At 34.7% G+C, this 20,953-nt stretch overlaps 2 pseudogenes; both read left to right on the top strand.

Moving 5' to 3' along the window:
- The window catches only part of LOC132799877 (DNA-directed RNA polymerase subunit beta''-like), a 107,536-nt pseudogene that overhangs the window by 70,010 nt on the left and 16,573 nt on the right, over positions 1–20,953 (top strand).
- On the top strand, positions 6,249–6,946 carry LOC132799832 (small ribosomal subunit protein uS2c-like; annotated as a pseudogene).

The raw sequence follows: 20,953 nt of genomic DNA, 5'->3' as shown, positions 1-20,953 counted from the left end.
TTATCGGGCAATGGGGATACTCTAAGCATTCCATTAGTGATATATCAATGTTCGAACAAAAATACTTGTACGCATAACAAACCCCAAGTTGCAGAAGGTAAATGAATTAAAAAGGGACAAATTTTAGCGGATGATGCTGCTACCATTGACGGCAAACTCGATTTGGGAAGAAACATATTAGTAGCTTATATGCCATGGGAAGGTTACAATTATGAGGATGTAGTACTCATTAATGAGCATCTGGTATATGAGGATATTTATACTTCTTTTAACATATGGAAATATGAAATTCAGACTCATGTAACAAGTCACGGTCCTAAAAGAATCACTAATGAAATACCGCATCTAGAAGCCCATTTACTCCGAAATTTAGACAAAAAAGGAATTATGATGGTGGGGTCTTGGGTGGAGACGGGTGATATTTTAGTAGGTAAATTAACATCCCAGATGGCGAAAGAATGATTGTATGCTCCGAAAGATAGATTATTATGAGCCATCCTTGGCATTCAAGTATCCACTTCAAATGAAACTTGTCTAAAGTTACCTATCAGCGGTAGAGGTCGAGTTATTGATGTGAGATGGATTTAGAAAAAAAGGGGTTCTAGTTATAATCCAGAAATGATTCGTGTATATATTTCACAAAAGCGTGAAATTAAAGTGGGGGATAAAGTAGCTTGAAGACATGGAAATAAGGGTATCATTTAAAAAATTTTACCTAGACAAGAAATGCCTTATTTGCAAGATGGAAGACCCATTGATATGGTCTTCAACCCATTAGAAATACCCTCACGCATGAATGTTCTCTCAGGTTGTCTGTTAGTCTGCTAGATAGACATTATCAAACAGCACCTTTTGATGAGAGGTATAAACAACGAATCCATGGGTATTTGAACCCGAGTATCCAAGAAAAAGCAAAATATTTTATGGAAGAATGGGGGATCTTTTTAAACAACCTGTTATAATAGAAAGCCTTATATCTTGAAATTCATCCATCAAGTTGATGATAAAATATGTGGACATTCTAGCGGACATTATGCACTTGTTACATAACAACAACTTACAAGAAAGGCCAAGCAGGGGGGGCAGCGGGTAGGAGAATTGAAAGTTTGGTCTTTAGAGGGATTTGATGTTGCTCATATTTTACAAGAGATGCTTACTTATAAATCTAATCATATTAGAGTTCGCCAAGAAGTACTTGGTACTATGATCATTGGAGGAATAATACCTAAACCGAAGGATGCTCGAGAATCTTTTTGATTGCTCATTCGAGAATTACGATCTTTGGCTCTGGAATTGAATCATTTCCTTGTATCTGAGAAAGGCTTCCAGATTAATAGGAAGGATGCTTAATTGGAATGAATTAGAAATTTTCTTCTATGATTGATTGGTATAAACAGCAACAACTTCGAATCGGATCAGTTTCAACTCAACAAATTAGTGCTTGGGCCAAAAAAATCCTACCTAATGGAGAGATAATTGGAGAGGTGACAAAACCCTACACTTTTCATTACAAAACTAATAAACCGGAAAAAGATGGATTGTTTTGTGAAAGAATTTTTGGGCCTATAAAAAGTGGGATTTATGCTTGTGGAAATTATCGAGTAATAGGAGATGAAAAAGAAGAACCAAAATTTTGTGAACAATGTAGAGTTGAATTTGTTGATTCTTAGATACAAAGATATCAAATGAGTTACATCAAACTAGCATTCCTAGTAACCCATATGTGGTATTTGAAACATCTTCCTAGTTATATTGCGAATCTTTTAGACAAGCCTCTTAAAGAATTAAAGATCTCGTATATTGCAATGTGTAATTTGATCAAAATTATGGGTTTACAGATTCAGAATGAGAAACTGTTATCCCATTCAATCTAATTAGGATGCCCTAGATCTGACATGTCTCTTGGTAGGAGTAACATGAAACTCATAATTATGGTTGTGTACAATACTCCCAAGTAAAAAAAGAATTGGTCTATGGTTGATTCAGTAACAAATAAATAGAAATTTGTACCTTGTGAAAAGAAGACTTCTTTTGTGGAATTAACCATTTCCTTTCTTTCTAAATGAAAGAAATTCTATCGAAATAAGCAAAATAAGAAAATATATCATGGTGGCAGGAGTCTATCCATCGCATATAGGCTTTAAGGATATCATGAAATAACCATCAAGGAGAAGTAGGGACCTAAAAGATTGAACGGAACGATACATAGACAAGTAAATACCTTATGAATTCTAAGGCCCTCCTTTACTTTAATTAAAATTAAGGATTTTCATCATTCGAAGGGAAGTACACTACTTAATAATTTCACATTTCATTTATTTTATTATGCCATAATTAAATAAAGAATTCAATTCAAAAAATTTACTAAAACAAATAAATAAAATGCATCAACGAAATGTTGCTTGACCTTCTTTTGGAACTTGAGTAAGGAGTAGATTTTTTTGGGGTTTTTATAGAATTTGAAAATGGAAACGAAACCTCTTTCTTTTCTTTATCTTTTTTGGTCTAACTACTTGAGCCCGATGAGAGGAAACTTTCACATCCGATTTGGAGGGGGGAAGATCCAATAGGACCCTATCTAATTTTTTCTTTTGCTAGGCCCATAACTGAAAAACCCACTTTCTTATGATTATGAGGTTCATTCGAATATGAGATCCAATCATGGAAATAGAGCATCCCACTTTTTTTTACTACCCAAGACTTCGAGACATTTTGAAATCAAGAAATTCTACTGGAGGAAGTGCTATCCGAGAACAATTAGCTTATCTGAATTTGTGAATTATTATAGATTATTCATTGGTAGAATGGAAAGAATTAGGGGAAAAAAGATCAAACGAATATTCATTTTATTTCTGCTGAAGGAAATATCATTACTAGCCTTTTAGGAAATCAAATAAATAATGATCAAGTAAAACATAAATTCTTTAGTTTGGGTCTTTCTAGTAAAAAAGAAAGTATCATTTTCGATTATTCAGAAATTAATCGAATCATATATAAAGGTCATTGTAATTTCATATTTCCTTATATTCTACACGAGAATTCTGATTTATTTTTATTGGCAAAGAGATAACGAAATAGATTCATTATTCCATTCAGTGGATTCAAAAACGAGAGAAAGAACGAATGCTCATACCACTATTTCGATTGAAATATCGATAAATGGTATTTTTTGTAAAAATATTATTTTTGCTTATTTTGATGATCCTCAATATAGAAGAAAAGGTTTAGGAATTACTAAATATGGGACGATAGGGTGTATTCAATCCTAAAAAAAAGAGGATTTGCTTGAGTATCAAGGAGTCAAAGAATTTAAGCCAAAATACTAAATGAAAGTACATCGATTTTTTTTCATTCTTGAGGAAGTGCATATTTGACCCGAATCTTCTTTTTTTCATTCCTGAGGAAGTGCATATTTTATCTGAATCTTCTTCTATAATGGTACGAAACAATAGTATCATTGGAGTAGATACACGAATCACTTTAAATATAAGAAGTTGAGTAGGTGGATTGGTATAAGTGGAGAGAAAGAAAGAAAAGATTGAACTTAAAATCTTTTTTGGAGATATCCATTTTGCTATAGAAATGGATAAGATATTTTGACACAATGACATCTTGATACTGCCAGGAACGGTTTAAAAAAATGTAAGGAATCAAAAAAATTGAAAAAATTGGATTAAAAAAAATAAAAAAATTGGATCTATGTCCAATGGACCACACCTACCAAGAAAAAATATTTTGTTTTGGTTCGGCCCATAATCATATATGAAATAGTGGACGGTATAAATTTAGAAACACTTTTCCCCTGAGAACTGTTGCAGGAAAGTGATAATCTAGAACTTAGAGTTGTAAATTATAGTCTTTATGGAAATGGCAAACCAATTTGGGGAATTTCTTGGTCAAGCATTCAATTAGTTTGGACTTTTTTAGTGTTGAATTGGGATCAAGACAAAAAAACTTCTTCTATCGAAGAGGCCCATGCTTCCTTTGTTGAAGTAAGGACAAATGGTTTGATTCGAGATTTCCTAAGCATCAACTTAGTGAAATCCCATATTTTGTATATCAGAAAAAGGAATGATCCGTTAGGTTCAGGATTGATCTCTAATAATAGGTCAAATCGTACCAATCCATTTTATTCTATTTATTCCAAGGAAAGGATTCAACAATCACTTAGCCAAAATCAAGGAACTATTTGTACGTTGTTGAATAGAAGTAAAGAATCTTAATCTTTGATAATTTTGTCATTGTTTAATTGTTTTCAAACGGGTCCATTCAATGATGTAAAATATTACAATGTAATAAAAGAATCAATTAAAAGAGATCCTCCAATTAGGAATTCATTAGGCCCTTTAGGAGTAGCCTCTCAAATTGATAATTACCTTTTAAAAACTCATAATCAGATCTGGATAACAAAATATTTAGAACTTGACAATTTAAAACATACTTTTCAAGTACTTAAATATTGTTTAATGGATGAAAATGGGAGAATTTATAATTCCGCTCCATGCATGAAATCCCATATTTTGTATATCAGAAAAAGGAATGATCCGTTAGGTTTAGGATTGATCTCTAATAATCGATCAAACCGTACCAATCCATTTTATTCTATATATTCCAAGGAAAGGATTCAACAATCACTTAGCCAAAATCAAGGAACTATTTGTACTTTGTTGAATAGAAGCAAGGAATCTCAATCTTTGATAATTTTTTCATCGTTTAATTGTTTTCAAATGGGTCCATTCAATGATGTAAAATATTACAATGTAAGAAAAGAATCAATTAAAAGAGATCCTTCAATTAGGAATTCATTCGGCCCTTTAGGAACAGCCTCTCAAATTGATAATTACCTTTTAAAAACTCATAATCAGATCTGGGTAACTAAATATTTAGAACTTAACAATTTAAAACATACTTTTTCAAGTACTTAAATATTGTTTCATGGATAAAATGGGAGAATTTATAATTCCGCTCCATGCAATAACATCTGTTTGAATCCATTCAACTTAAATTGGTATTTTCTCCATCATAATTATGAGCATAATTATTGTGTAGAAACAGCTACAATAATTAGCCTTGGGCAGTTTATTTGTGAAAATGTATTTATAGTTAAGAAAGAGCCGTACCTAAAATCGGGGCCAAGTTATAATTGTTCAAATTGACTCTGTAGTAATAAGATTGGCAAAGTCTTATTTGGCCATTCCAAGAGCAACTGTTCATGGCCATTATGGAGAAATACTTTCCAAAGGAGAGACATTAGTTACATTTATATATGAAAAATCGAGATCTGCTGATATAACATAGTGTCTTCCAAAAGTGGAACAAGTATTAGAAGTGCGTTCGATTGATTCAATATCGATGAAGCTAGAAAAGAGGTTTGAGAGTTGGAATGAACATATAACAAGAGTTCTTAGAATTCCATGGGGATTCTTGATTGGTGCTGAGCTAACTATAGTGCAAAGTCATATCTCTTTGGTTACTAAGATCCAAAAGATTTATCAATCCTGGGGGTGCAGATCCATAATAGACATTTAGAAATTATTGTCAAATAACATCAAAATTGCTACTTTTAAAATATGGAATGTTTAATGTTTTTTCATCAGGAGAACTAATTGGATTGTTGCGAGTGGAACGAACGAGGCATGCTTTGGAAGAAGTGATTTGTTATAAAGCCATATTATTGGGAATAACAAAAGCATTTTTAAATACTTAAAGTTTCATATCCGAAGCGAGTTTTTAAGAAACTGCTCGTGTTTTAGCAAAGCTACTCTATGTGGTCATATCGATTGGTTGAATGGTCTAAAAGAGAACATTGTTCTAAGGGGGATGATACCCATTGGGACCAAATTCAAAAGATTAGTGCACCGTTCAAGGCAACATCACAACATTCCTTTGGAAATGAAAAAGAAGAATTATTCGAGTGGGAAATGAAAGACATTTTGTTGGACTACAGAGAATTATTTGATTTTTGCATTTCAAAGAATTTATATGATATATCAAAACGATCATTTCTAGGATTTAATGATTCCTAAAAGCAAATTGATCCTTTTTTCTATTTGTGTTGTGGTCATTTAATTTGGTTATAGAAATAAAGATAATAATGAATAGAAAGAAATGAATGGTCTGGATCATGTATCAATGGCCAATCTTTGGTAGAAGAGAAGGTTTCGTGGGAACAATTATTTATTTCTATTTTAGCTTCTCTTTTTTTTTTTCCAACAAAAATATAAAAAATAGAAGAAGTGTGGGGAGAAATGACAAGAAGATATTGGAACATCAATTTGGAAGAGATGATGGGAGCAGGAGTTCATTTTGGTCATGGTACTAGGAAATGGAATCCTCGAATGGCACCTTATATCTCTACAAGGCGTAAAGGTATTCATATTATAAATCTTACCAGAACTGCTCGGTTTTTGGCAGAAGCTTGTGATTTAGTTTTTGATGCTGCAAGTAGGGGAAAACAATTCTTAATTGTTGGTACCAAAAATAAAGCAGCAAATTCAGTAGCACGGGCTGCAATAAAGGCTTAGTGTCATTATGTTAATAAAAAATGGCTTGATGGTATGTTAATGAATTGGTATACTACAAAAATGAGACTTCATAAATTTAGGGACTTGAGAATGGAACAAAAGACGGGGAGACTCAATCGTCTTCCAAAAAGGGATGCAGCTGTGTTGAAGAGACAATTATCTCACTTGTAAACATATCTAGGTGCGACTAAATATAAGACTGGATTGCCCGATGTTGTAATAATGGTTGATCAACAAGAAGAATCTATAGCTCTTCACGAATGTATGACTTTGAGCATTCCAACAATACAAATTGTGAACCAGATCTAGCAGATATTTCTATTTCGAAAAATGATGACTTTATAGCTTCAATTCGATTAATTCTTAACAAATTAGTATTTGCTATTTGTGAGGACCGTTCTAGCTATATACGAAATTCTTGATTAATAATAAGATAAGTAAATTATTTTTGGAACTCCATATAATAGATTTATTGAATTGGTTACAATTTTTGATTCGCACAAAAGAGATAAAAATAATCGAGGATATTATGCAAATAGTAGGTATTCAAAATATTCAATGCAAGTATGCAAATCGAAAATGAGATGGTTGAATCAAAATAATTCCTTTTAAAGTTCTATTTCTTTCAAAGGTTAATATGAATGTTTTATTATGTTCCATCAACACACTAAAAGAGTTATATGATCTATCTGATGTGGAAGTAGGCCAACATTTCTATTGGCAAATAGGAAGTTTCCAAGTCCACGGCCAAGTACTTATTACTTCTTGGGTCGTAATTGCTATCTTATTAGGTTCAGCCATTATAGCTGTTCATAATCCACAAACCATTCCGACTAACAGTTAGAATTTCTTTGAATATGTCCTTGAATTCATTCGAGACGTGAGCAAAATGCGGATTAGAGAAGAATGTGGTCCCTGGGTCCCATTTGTTGGAACTATGTTTTTATTTATTTTTGTTTTGAATTGGTCAGGGGCTCTTTTACCTTGGAAAATCATATAGTTACCTCATGGGGAGTTAGCCGCACCCACAAATGATATAAATACTATTGTTGCTTTAGCTTTACTCACGTCAGTAGCATATTTCTATGTGGGCCTTTCAAAAAATGTATTAGGTTATTTCGGTAAATACATTCAACTAACCCCAATCCTTTTGCCCATGAACATCTTAGAAGATTTCACAAAATCTTTATCTCTTAGTTTTTGACTTTTTAGAAATATATTAGTCAATGAATTAGTAGTTGTTGTTCTTGTTTCTTTAGTACCTTTAGTGGTTCCTATACCTGTCATATTCCTTGGATTATTTACAAGTGGCATTCAAGCTCTTATTTTTGCAACCTTAGCTGCGGTTTATATAGGCGAATCCATGGAAGGTCATCATTGATTAGTTTTTGACATAGTCTTTTTTTTTAGCTTAGCTTGACGGCATGTCTACGTGTCTCAAAGTAATCCACTTAGACTTAAGGAAGAAAAATATACAAATAAGATCAAAATAAGAATAAAGCATATACGATCTATAGTAATAGTAAAAAGAATATTACGATATTAAGTTAAGAATTGTTAAAAAAAAAAAAAAAGGAAAGAGATCTAAAAGATCATTTTCCTCAAATTCCTATTGGTTGATTTATATCACCCGACAATGAATACTCCTTTTATATTGATATTGTTTTGTTCATTCAATTCATCGATTGATCCAAAAAATAATAATAATAATAATAAATTACATGAACTTCGATCAACTCAATCCTGCTTTTTCTTTGCAATGATTATGTCTAACGAATTTGTTAGTTAGATTGCTTGTACTCATAGGGTATAATGATAAGTAAAAATAGAAGATAAAGGTTTACAAAAAGGATATTTATAAAAAAAAGGGTTGATTAGAGGAGGGGGGGGGGGGGTCGAACTAGATGTATGTAATCTAATCGTTATAAGACAACTCTTGTGTATGTTTCAAAGAATGATTCTAGAATCCGACTGAATCTAAATGATTCTAGAATCCGACTGAATCTAAGATATGAATAGTTGGTTTATGTTATGGGGGAAAGACTGTTTGAACATTGATATATCACTAATGGAATGCTTAGAGTATCCCCATTGCCTAATAAAAGCATCTTGTCAGTATCGGCATAAATGATCTTTCACTTATGTTCGGCTATAGTTATAACCCCAGCAATCTAAAGCTACTTGGCATTCCAACCCAGTTCTTGTTGGAGTTTTGTGTTGTTTTGGGTTCACTTGGCCAAGGGTGTCGTACACAAGGTGTTAGTCTTTTGCACAACTTTTAATCCGATTTTTTATTTGATCTTTAGGTGATTTTTGTGTTTGTTTTTGGTATGATGATATTTAGGATTGTTAAGGCTTTTGTTTTGAAGGAAGAAGAAGAAGATGAAGAGAAGATGTTAGAGTAGACCACACATAAGTAGACAACACGCTAATTCTAAAAGCTCCGAGAATGCCAGCCCCAACAGTGTTTCCAGCACATAGCCATTTTACAAAATAAAATCAATACCCAACAAAGAGACAATTGCTAAGCTAAATACAATAAAAATTAGGTATTCAAAAGACATTAAAAGGAACATAAAACATAGACATAAATATTGCATTAGGTCATTCAACAAAATATTTCTTTTTAAAGAAAGAAAGAGGGTGCAAACCTTGGTGGATTTTGGTTTGCACAAGGTGGCAAGATTACCACCTTTTCAACACTCCTCCTTGGTAATATTGCTAGAGACATTAAGGAGAGTCCTTAATGCCTCAAATCTGGTCTTTCTAAGTGGCTTTGTAAATACATCCGCAAGGTTCTCCTCCGAATTCACATACTCCAAAGAGACTTCTCCAAGATCTTCAAACTCACTCAAGGAATAATATTTCACCGAAATATGTTTTGTTCTTCCATTTTGTACCGGCTTCTTGGCTATTGAAATTGCTGAAGTGTTGTCACATTTGATGATGATTGGACTTTCTTGAGTATGACCAGGATCTCCCATCAACTTTCTTAACCAAATACATTGGTTTGCATAAGATGAGCAAGCCATGTATTCGGCTTCCACGGTACTTTGAGCCGTTGTGCTTTGCTTCTTTGCATTCCATGAGAAAGGAATACTCCCAAGTGAAAATAAGTAGCCCGAAGTACTCCTCATATCATCAATTCAGCCTGCCCAATCACTATCCGAATAGCCAACAAGCTTTAACTCATCCTTTGCTTCATACCAAACTCCATAATCATTAGTGCCCTTAAGATACCCAAGAACTCTTTTGGCACCTTTAAGATGAGTTTAGGTGCATGCTTGCATGTATATGGAAAGCATACACACGGCATACATAATATCTGATCTAGATGAGCACACATAAAGCAAACTACCAATTAAGGATCGATAAAGAATAGGATTTACCTTTGGTGTGCCATCCTCCTTTTGGTAGTTCTCTCCTCACTGGTGACCAACCAGTAATCCACATACAGGGAAACCACTATCATGATTCCTTCAACCCTCACATACAAAGTGGCTTCATTTTGACTCCTCCTAAAGCCATGTCCAAGCAAGTAGCCATTTATACTTCCATACGAAGCCCTAGGTGCTTGCTTAAGACCATGTAAAGCTTTGTGAAGCTCATGAACCTTATCTTCATGTCCTTCAATCACATAGCCCTCGAGTTACTTCACGTACACTTCTTCTTGCAATACACCATTCAAGAATGCCAATTTCATATCCAACTGAAACACACTTCATTGCTTAGTAGTCAAAAGAGCAAGGATGAGTCTAATGGTTTCCATCCTTGCTACGGGTGCAAACGTCTCCCCATAGTCGACTCCAGCTTGTTGTGCATAACCCTAGATCACCAACATTGCCTTATGTTTGCAAATAATGCCATCCGGATTGCATTTAGTTCTAAAGATCCATTTGACACCAATTGCTTTCTTGTTTTTTGGTTTAGTGACTAAGGACCAAGTCTCATTCTTCTCAATCATCTCCATTTCCACATCCATTGCTTCTTTCCACTCTTTCTTCATCAAGGCCTCTTGCACACATGTAGGGTCACCAAGTGAAACATTACACCTTTCATAAATCTCAGACAAAGATCACTCCCCTCTAACACCATCGCTAACCTCCAAATCGGCTCCAATGATTTCTTGGAATAGATCATCATCCTCCTCATTGTCTTCATCATTGTTGTTTTGAACATTTCTTTCTTCATTTTCTTCTTCAAACCATGGCTCATCCTCATTCACCAATAGCTCCTCCTTACTCTAGTTCCATTTTGCATTCTCATCAATCTTCACATCTTCTATTACCACAAGCTTTTTGGTCTCTAGGTTATAGACCCTAAAACCTTTGGTAACCTCACTATATTCCACCAAGACACTAACATTAGCCTTTTTGTCAAGCTTATCTCTCATGTGTGAGTGGCACACACTACCAAACACTTTAACATTCTCTAAATATGGTTTCTCTCCAAACCACAACTCATAAGGTGTCTTGCCTTCAATGGATTTGGTGAAGCATTGATTTTGAATGTAGGAACTAGTATAGATAGCCTCGGTCCAAAATTTCTTTGGCATTTTCTTTTCATATATCATACACCTAACCATCTCTATTAAAGTCCTATTCTTTCTCTCACACATACCATTTTGTTGTGGAGTGTATGGTGTGGTAAATTGATGAATTATTCCATTTTCTTTGCAAAAATCTTCAAGAGCTAGGCTATATATTCACCACTATTGTCGATCCTCAAGCACTTCAAAATGGACCTACTTTTATTTTCAACCAACTTCTTGAATTCCACAAATTTTTCTAGAACTTGTGACTTATGTGTGAGAAAATTCAAAGCTACTTAACTTTGCCTTTCAAAGCTGCTTCACTATCTCGTAAATTCAACCTATAGTTTTTATCTTTCAAGGCAACCTTAAAAACCTCATTTCCAAAAGCATATGATATCAAACAACTATCACAACCAAAGTTCAAAACATATCCCTTTTCAACCAATTGTGCAACACTCAACAAGTTTTGGATAAGTTTTGTACCTTTATTGGTGTTAAATGAGATGTCTCATTTTCCTTCTACATCCATGAAGCTTCCATTCCCAATCTTTACCTTTGTCTTGTAGGATCGGTTAAGCTCCACAAAGTTGGTTTCTTCAAAAGTCATATGGTGTGAACAACCACTATGTACCAACCAACTAAAACCACTACTTGTAGCTTTAAGGCATGTAGCCAAAAATAAGGTCTTGGCCTCCTTATTTACAACATTTTCTTGTTTCCTTCATTGCTTGCATACTTTGCCAACATGTCCCCTTTTCCCACATTTGTTACAAGTTGCATCCGGTCTCCAAAAGCACTTTTTTGGTGCATGTCCATGCTTCTTGCAATGGGGCATGGTGGATAACCCCCACGGCTTTGTTGTTGTCCTCATTGTTGTTGCCTTGCATTGTTGTTGTTGTTATTGAAACCTCCATAACCGGCTCCTCCTTTATTCTTGTTGTTGTTCTTTTTATTATTTTTTTTTGCTTTGACTAGACATAAAAGCACTTTCCAAAGACTCCTCCTTTCTTATGGATCTTCTTTGTTCGGTTGCTTGGAGGGCATTGATAAGCTCACTTAAAGTAATCTCACTAAAATTCCTTGATTCCTCAAGGGAAGAAATCTTCCCTTCAAAGTTTTTAGGTAAGCTCACTAATACCTTCTCTACAACCCTTTGGTCGGTCAATGGCTCTCCAAGGACTCTAATTTGGTTCACAACTTTAGTAGTCTATCGGTAAAGTCCTTAATGAATTCATTTTCTTTCATTCTAATTGTTTCAAACTTTCTTCTTAAGTTTAAAACTTGCATTTATCTTGTTTTAGTGTTTCCTTGAAATAGTTCTTGCAACTTTAACCAAACTTCTCTAACACTTGTACAAGACATGATTATAGTGAAGATGAAGTTATTTACCAAAGAATGAAGGGCTATCAAGGCCTTGAATCCTTCAGCTATCTCAGTCTCATGTGAAAGTCTTTGTGCTTGTGTGGCATTTGTTCTCAACTCCTCAACTTCATAACCTTCTTCCATCACATCCTAAAGTTCAAAGGCTTGTAGGTAGGCTTTCATCTTTATGCTCCAAATGGAGTAATTTTGGCCCTCAAATTTTGGTGGAGTGGGAGGTGAAAAACTTTGAGAAGCCATGACATAAAACTGGATTTTTGAAGAAAATGGCTTTTGGGTTAGATTTTTGGTGAGTTTTCTAGCTAGATTTTTTACCACTTCAAACCAAAAATGAAAGGAATGAAATGGGGGGTTCTCTCACAAGAAAATAGGCTAGAAAGAAAGCTCACAAGGTCCCTCAATGGCTTAAACAAAGCTCTGATACCATATTGGAGTTTGGTGTGGCTTTGGGTTCACTTGGCCAAGAGTGCTGTACACAAGGTGTTAGTCTTGTGCACAACCTTTCATATGATTTTTGGTTTGATGTTTAGGTGATTTTTGTGTTTGTTTTTGGTATGGTGATATTTAGGATTGTTAGGGTTTTTGTTTTGAAGGAAGAAGATGAAGATGAAGAGAAGATGTTAGAGTAGACCACACAAACTAGACAACACACTAATTTTAAAAGTTTAGAGAACGCCAGCTCCAACAATGGACCCATGTTGCTGGAAACACTGTTTCCAGCATATAGCCATTTTACAAAATAAAATCAATACCCAATAAAGAGACAATTCCTAAGCTAAATACAATAAAACTTAGGCATTCAAAAAGACATAAAAAGGAACAAAAACATAGACATAAATATTGCATTAGGTCATTCAACAAAATATTTCTTTTAAAGAAAGAAAGAGGGTGCAAACTTTGGTGGATTTTGGTTTGCACAAGGTGGAAAGATTACCACCTTTTCAACAAAGACATGTAGATGTGATATTCGATATTAACTAGGTATATATGAATTAAAGATATATTTAATTTGCCCTACTATTGTGTTATGAATTTCGGTAGGGATTCCAATATTTAGATAGGGATTCCAATATAAGTCCTTCCATTTTGAGTGTAATTTTTTTTTTAATATTGAATGAATTCACAAAAAAGAACAAAGAATTTAAAGAATGGTTTGGAAAAAAAATTAAAAAAGAAAGAACTGGTCGAAAAAAGGTTGTACGAATTAACAAAAATTACATGGATAGGAAAATATCGAAGCAGTTCTATTGCTTCAAGAATATTATTATTTCAATTTAGGGTTTTTATGACCTTGAATGTATAAATCTTAGCGATAGAATAAGTAAGCCATAATTCATTGATAATAAATCTTAGCGATAGAATAAGTAAGCCATAATTCATTGATTGATTGTATCATTAAAGATTTCTTTATTTTCTTTATTTTTTGCAAGAAATTTATCATGAATCCACTGATTTTTGCAGCTTCTGTTATTGCTGCTGGATTGGCTGTTGGGCTTGCTTTTATTGGACTTGGGGTTAGGCAAGGTACTAATGCGGGCCAAGCTGTGGAGGGGATCGCCAGACAACCAGAAGCAGAGCGAAAAATACAAGGTACTTTATTGCTTAGTCTGGCTTTTATGGAAGCTTTAACAATTTATGGACTGGTTGTGGCATTAGCGCTTTTATTTTTGAATCCTTTTGTTTAGACTTTTACCCTAGTTCTATTTAATTTAGAAAAATAATAGAATAAAAAAATGTAGATAATTAGTCTATCCATAAGAATAATAAAGAGTAGATCATATGAAAAATGTAACCGATTCTTTCCTTTCCTTTGGTTATTGGCCATTCACTGGGAGTTTTGGGTTTAATATCGATATTTTAGCAACAAATACAATAAATCTAAGTGTAGTCTTTGGTATATTGATTTTTTTGGAAAGGGAGTGTGTACGAGTTGTTTATTTAAAGAATAGGCTAGATCCAACCAATTGCACTTTTTTTCGTTATAACTCGAAAAGGTGCATGATTCTGCTAGTTTCTTCTGAATAAATTAAGAAATCATATTTAAGAAACATAGCATTTCATCATTCATTAGTAAATCTACTTTGATTCTCTATCAACCAATAATGTGGGATTGTTAACAGGGTTAAAGGTAAATTGTTTGAAGTCCAGATGAAGTGTGGTACTCTTTCTACTACTATGTTAATATAGAATATGTTAATCCATAAATGAATTCTTTGGATTTGAAAAAAAAAGAATTCTTGTTTGCCGACAATTATTTGTTTGGTCAGAAGAGTCCTCCAAATATTATGTTCTTGGATTAGTGATCAGTTTCTATACTTTCACAAATATAAATAGAGAAAAGAGGATAGGCTCATTACATTAAAAAAAGCTAGAGAGCTTCCCCCATACATAAGTAATTGGGCATGAGAGCCAAATGAATCGAAAGATTCATGTTTGGTTTGGGAAGGGATCGTGGAAGTTTTGAAATGAATGGAAAGAAAATCTACTTTAGTTAAGCGATTTATCATATAATTGAAAACAGCAGAGCTTGAAGACTATTCAAAATTCAGAAGAACTATGCGGGGGCTGGAAAAAGCCTGGTCCCATTTGTGGAAAGTAGAAATGGAAGTGGAACAGTTTCGAGCGAATGGACACTCTGAAATAGAACGAGAAAAATTGAATTTGATTAATTCAACTTAGAAAACCTTGGAACAATTAGAAAATTACAAAAATGAAACCATTCATTTTGAACAACAAAAAGCTATTAATCAAGTTCGACAACGGGTTTTCCAACAAGCCTTACAAGGAGCTTTAGGAACTCTGAATAGTTGTTTGAACACCGAGTTACATTTATGTACCATCAACACTAATATTGGCATGATTGGAACGATGAAAGAAATAAAGGGTTAGTCTTTCTACTGCAGGCATTACTTTTCTTTCAAACAAAAATAAAGAATTAAGAAATATTCATGGTAAATATTCGAGCAGATGAAATTAGTAACATTATTCGTGAACGTATTGAGCAACATAATAGAGAAGTCAAGATTTTAAATACCAGTATTGTACTCCAAGTAGACGATGACATTGCTCATATTTATGGTCTTGATAAAGTAATGGCGGGGCAATTAGTAGAATTTGAAGAAGGTACGATAGGCATTGCTCTAAATTTAGAATCAAATAATGTCGGTGTTGTATTAATGGGTGACAGTTTGATGATAGAAGAGGGAAGTTCTGTAAAAGCAACAGGAAAATTTGCTTAGATCCCCATAAGTGAGGCTTTTGTGGGCTATCTTATAAATGCTTTGGCTAAACCTATTGATGGTCGAGGTGAAATTTTAGCTTCTGAATCCTAGTTAATTGAATCTCCCGCCCCGGGTATTATTTCGAGACGTTCGGTAAATGAGGCTCTTCAAACAGGACTTATTGCTATTGATTCGATGATTCCTATAGGACATGGTCAGCGAGAATTAATTATTAGGGATAGGAAAACCAGTAAAATAGCAGTAGCCACAGATACAATTCTCAATCAACAAGGGCAAAATGTAATATGCGTTTATGTAGCTATTGGTCAAAAAGCATCTTCTGTGGCTCTGGTTGTGACTACTTTACAAGAAAGGCCGATTCTCCCACTACATTACAATACCTAGCACCTTATACAGGAGCTGCTCTGGATGACTACATTCTTGTTAATTTTGGTTTTTTGTTCATTTTTCTTTGCTGTTTTAGTCTTAAATATTTGCATTCATACATTAAAAAAAAAAAATTTGAAGAGTAGGGTCTGCGGAATAAATAAAAAATAAAAAAAATCGCACAATTTGAATTTTTGATTGGGACGTCATGGGTTTGGTGTTTTTTTGGAGTTAGAATTGCAATTTTGGTAATTATTCTTGCTACTGCAGTTGTTTATGTTCTTTGAGTGAAAAAAAAAAACAAAATAAAGGTAAAGCCGAATAAAAAATAGAAAAATAAAAATTTCGGTTTGTTGAATTTGGTGTTTGCTGGAAATTTCTTTGAACTGCTGCATTGTTGACTATTTGTTACATATTTGGAGTTTCTGGAGAGTTATTTTTGCAGCTCGATATTTGGATTTTTGGTGCTTAAATTATTTGGATAAAAATTAGTTAAAGAAATTGATACAAAAAACTTGAATTACAAGAACAACAACCAGCACTATTCTATATTTTTGTTCGGTTTGATTCTTGTTTGAGTTTAAAATTCTTTTTCCTAAATCTTATTCTTGAATCCTTAATCTCTTACCATCTAGTCCAGTTCTTAAAAATTCCAAAGATTTCTCCTTAATTTGCTTTATTTTGCCTAGAAAAGCCGAAAACTAGGTTTTGTTGAATTCTTCGGTATTGCCTACTCTTAGCTACTGTTTTGTTGATAAGTTCAATTAAAACATACTTGTAATCTAATTGCTGTTTTTTGGGTGTTTTAATTAGAAATTTGAGATATTTCATTGAGAGGAAAAAGGCAAGAGAGTTTGAGCATAAAAGAGGGTTAAAAGCCGAAATTAGTGTGTAAACACAAGTGTCGAGTTCTTATATTGAGTGAAACACGTGAGGGAGTGAATCTGGTGAGAATTTATTTTATTTTTGTATTATTCATACTAACATGGTTGATTCAAGGGTGAGAAGAGGAGATCCACCTTTGAGAATTAATGAAGAGGAGTCCGTAGGAGTTAAAGGTGATTTCCGAGCTACGTGGAGTGATGAGCAAACGAACATAAGGGCTATATTGGAGCAATTACAGTGGATGAATGCCCAATTTGACCATTTAAAGCAAAACATGGATAGGTTAGAAACATCCCAAGGAGTGCCCAATATAAGGTTAGATGCTCATGGAGGTCGAGGTCGAGGAGGCCGAGGGCGACCAAGAGAGGAATTCGGGGGAAGTAACTATGGAGATGACTTGGATGAGGGGTTTGATGAAATTTTTGAACCTCAAGAAAGGCTAATCCTTGGGAGACCAGCAAGGAATGAAGATGATGATCTTGGCAACATCAAGGTAAACATCCCACCATTCATGGGTAAAACTAATCCGGAAGCATATTTGGAATGGGAAGAGAAATGGAGATGATTTTCGATTATCATCATTATTCGGAGGCCAAGAAGGTGAAGATGGCAGCAATGGATTTTGGTCATTATGCACTCCAATGGTGGACCAATGAGCAAAACACCCGAAGGAAAGTTGGTGATGACTTGATCACTACATGGCGCCAAATGAAGGTGCCATGAGGAAGCGGTTACCATCACATTATCATAGGTTGTTGCATCAAAGGCTTCAATCCCTATCTCAAGGAAGTATGTCTATGGAGGATTATTACAAGGAGATGGAGATGCTTATGATGAGATTAAACGTGAATGAGGATAGAGAAGCAACCATGGCAAGATTCCTCAGTGGTTTGAATCGTGACATAGCCAATCAACTAGAATTGCAATAATATGTGGAATTGGAGGAAATGTTGCATGTGGCTATTAAGCTTGAGCATTAATTCAGGAAGAGGGGTGTCAACTCACGGTATGGAGGTGTTTCCAACAGTGGAAGATCAATTCCAAGTGGCCGGAGAAGCAATCCTACCTATGAGAGCAAGCCAAAGCCGAAGATAGGGGAAGAAAGCTCCAATCGGCCAAATAATGAGCATAAAACCGAATCTGTCCAAGCCCATAAAAATGAGGTAAAATCTGATCCTAAACCTTCAAGATCAAGAGAAATAATTTGTTTTAAGTGCTAGGGACGAGGACACATCACAAGCCAATGCCCGAATAGAAGAATTATGGTGCTAAAAGGTAATGGTGAACTAGAATATGAAATCCAGGAAAGCGGGGGAGAGGCCGAATTGGATGATGAAGAATGTGGAAAGGATGAACATAAGGAAACTGAAACACTCCAACCTTCAAGGGCTGACTTGAGCTTAGTTGCAAGATGAGTCCTTGCTGTATACAAAGATGAGGAACAAATCCAAAGAGAGAACATCTTCCACACCAGATGTGAAATTCAAGGTAAGATTTGTAGTATGATTATTGATAGTAAAAGTTGTACAAATGTAATTAGTAACATTGTAGTTGATAAATTAGGCTTAACAACTATTAAACATCCAGAACTTCATTGATTACAATGCCTTAATGATAGTGGTGAAATAAAACAAGCCAAGGTAAAATTTAGTATAGATAAATATGTGGATGTTGTATTGTGTTATGTTGTACCTATGCATGCTAGTCATATTTTATTAGGGAGGCCATGGGAATTTGATAAGAATGCCATACATTATGGGAGAGAGAATTCCATTGTATTTAAATTTAATGGGAAGAAGGTCAAGATGGAGCCATTAACTCCAAATGAGCTATTTAGAGACCAACTTCAAATGCAACAAATGAGGGAAGCCAAGAAGCTCAAGGAGAAGGCTAATACTGCACCAATGGTTACACCACCTACCCATGAGGTTAAGACCGAACTTGCTATCCAAGGTAAGTATTCTAAACTCAATGGTAAGGGGAAAGAAAAAGACAAAACCGAAAGAGAGAAATTAAGAGAAAAAGCCGAAAGTGATGATAAAAATAGTGTGTTCGAAAGAGAGAAAGGAAAAGAAAGAAAAGAAAGAAAAAGTAAAATTTTCTTTTTTGAGTTTTGGGGATGTTAATAAGGCTATCCTGGGTAAGAAACCATTGCTAGTTATGAATTATAAAGACGTTAATTTAATAATGCTTTTCTTGTATAGAACTTTATCTGCATTATTAAAAGCTTTACTTAGTGGAAATTTGAAAATTTGGGAGATATTATTTGCTAATATTAAAAAGTGTGATAAACTTGTATTTATAGTATTTGTTGTGATAGTGTTTGACCCAGGAGATTTGGTTTGGCTGCACTCAAGAAGGAAGACGTTCCCTGAACAAAAAAAGTCCAAGCCTATGCCGTTTGTGGACGGATCTTTTCAAGTTTTGGAGCTAGATAACAAGAATGCCTACAAGCTTGATTTATCGGGTGAGTATAACATGAGTGCTGCATTTAGTGTTGCTGATTTAACTCCTGTTACTGCAGGTGATGATCTTGATTTAAGGACAAATCCTTTTCAAGAGAAGGGGAAGGATGCGATTCCGCCCGAGCCCGCTCAACTGATAACCCGCTGGGGTGCAAACCTGACACGGATGAAGACCAGGCCAATCACAAGAGCTCAAATTAAGAGATTTAAGGACAATCAATTGTCAACAGAGCTTATCCATACTCTAAGATACAAAGTCTATTTAAAGCATCCAAGTGGTGGAAGTCGATATGGGCCTGGATAGCAGTTTTGGTGCAAATATGGACAATGGGCAGCTTGGGCCGATTTGCATCACTCTCATCCAATGCATGTGAGGAAATGTGTCGTCATGCATGAGGACTACTTCAACATGAAGCACTCAATGAGATAGCATCACTTGTCAAGAAACTAAGAAGCATGTGATGAAGTTACTTTACACATGTGTTTTGCTTCACCATGAAGTACTTGTAAAACACCTACCAGTTTCAATGGCTTCCTCACATTTTTCTGCACCTTCACCTCCTATGTTTGATGGCCAAAACTATGCTGTTTGGGCAATCAAAATGAGAGCGTATGTTCAAGCCTATGACCTTTGTGAGCTAGTTGAAGTTGATTATAAAATAGAACCACTAAGGACAGGAGCTACTGTAAACCAAATAAAGCTCCATAGTGAAGAAAATGCAAGACCTTTCAAAATCCTCACAGCCATACAAGCTGCTGTGACTGATGAAATCTTTACAAGAATCATGACTTGCACAACACCTAGACAACCTCAGCAAAGGCTTCAAGAAGAGTTTCAAGGAAAAATAGGAACAAGGCAAATGCAGCTACTCAATCTCCGAAGAGAGTTGGAAAATTTGAAGATGGTGGATAACGAAACTGTGAAATAATTTACAAAAAAAGTCATGAAAATTGTCAATCAAATTTGATTGCATGGAGAGATTTTTCCAGATCAAAGGATTGTTAAAAAGATCCTCATATGTCTTCTAGAGAAATATGAGGCAAAGATTTCAACTTTGGAAGAAACAAGAGACCTTTCACAAGTTACAATTGCTGAATTGATCAATGCCTTGCAAGCCACAAAACAAAGTAGGAGTCTTCGACTACAAGGTGAATCTAGCTTAAGTTAACCTACCTTCACAGCAAACAACAAAGGCAAAGAAATCCAGCAACCAAGGCCTTTTCAAAGGCAAAATAGAGGCAAGGAGATCACAACTCAAAGTGGGAACAAGATGACCTATGGTCCTTGCATAATTCGTAAAAAGCAAGGACACACGGCCAAGATATGTTGGTGGAGACCGAATTCTCAATGCAAAATTTGCAAGCAATTGGTCATATGAAAGAGTTTGCAGGCAAAAGAACAAAAAACAAGAGGCAAGACATGCTCATGAACCTGAAGAGCCAAGTGGAAAGCATGAACATATCTTCACGGAAACTTGCAACCTTGCAAGCTCAACTAAAGATTCATGGATTTTTTACAGCAAGTGTACAAATCACATGTGCAATAACCATGACTTG

The sequence above is a fragment of the Ziziphus jujuba genome, chromosome 11 (genome assembly GCF_031755915.1).
Source record: "Ziziphus jujuba cultivar Dongzao chromosome 11, ASM3175591v1".
In the NCBI taxonomy this organism is placed as follows: domain Eukaryota; kingdom Viridiplantae; phylum Streptophyta; class Magnoliopsida; order Rosales; family Rhamnaceae; genus Ziziphus; species Ziziphus jujuba.
This window is presented reverse-complemented; position numbering and strand designations above follow the sequence as displayed.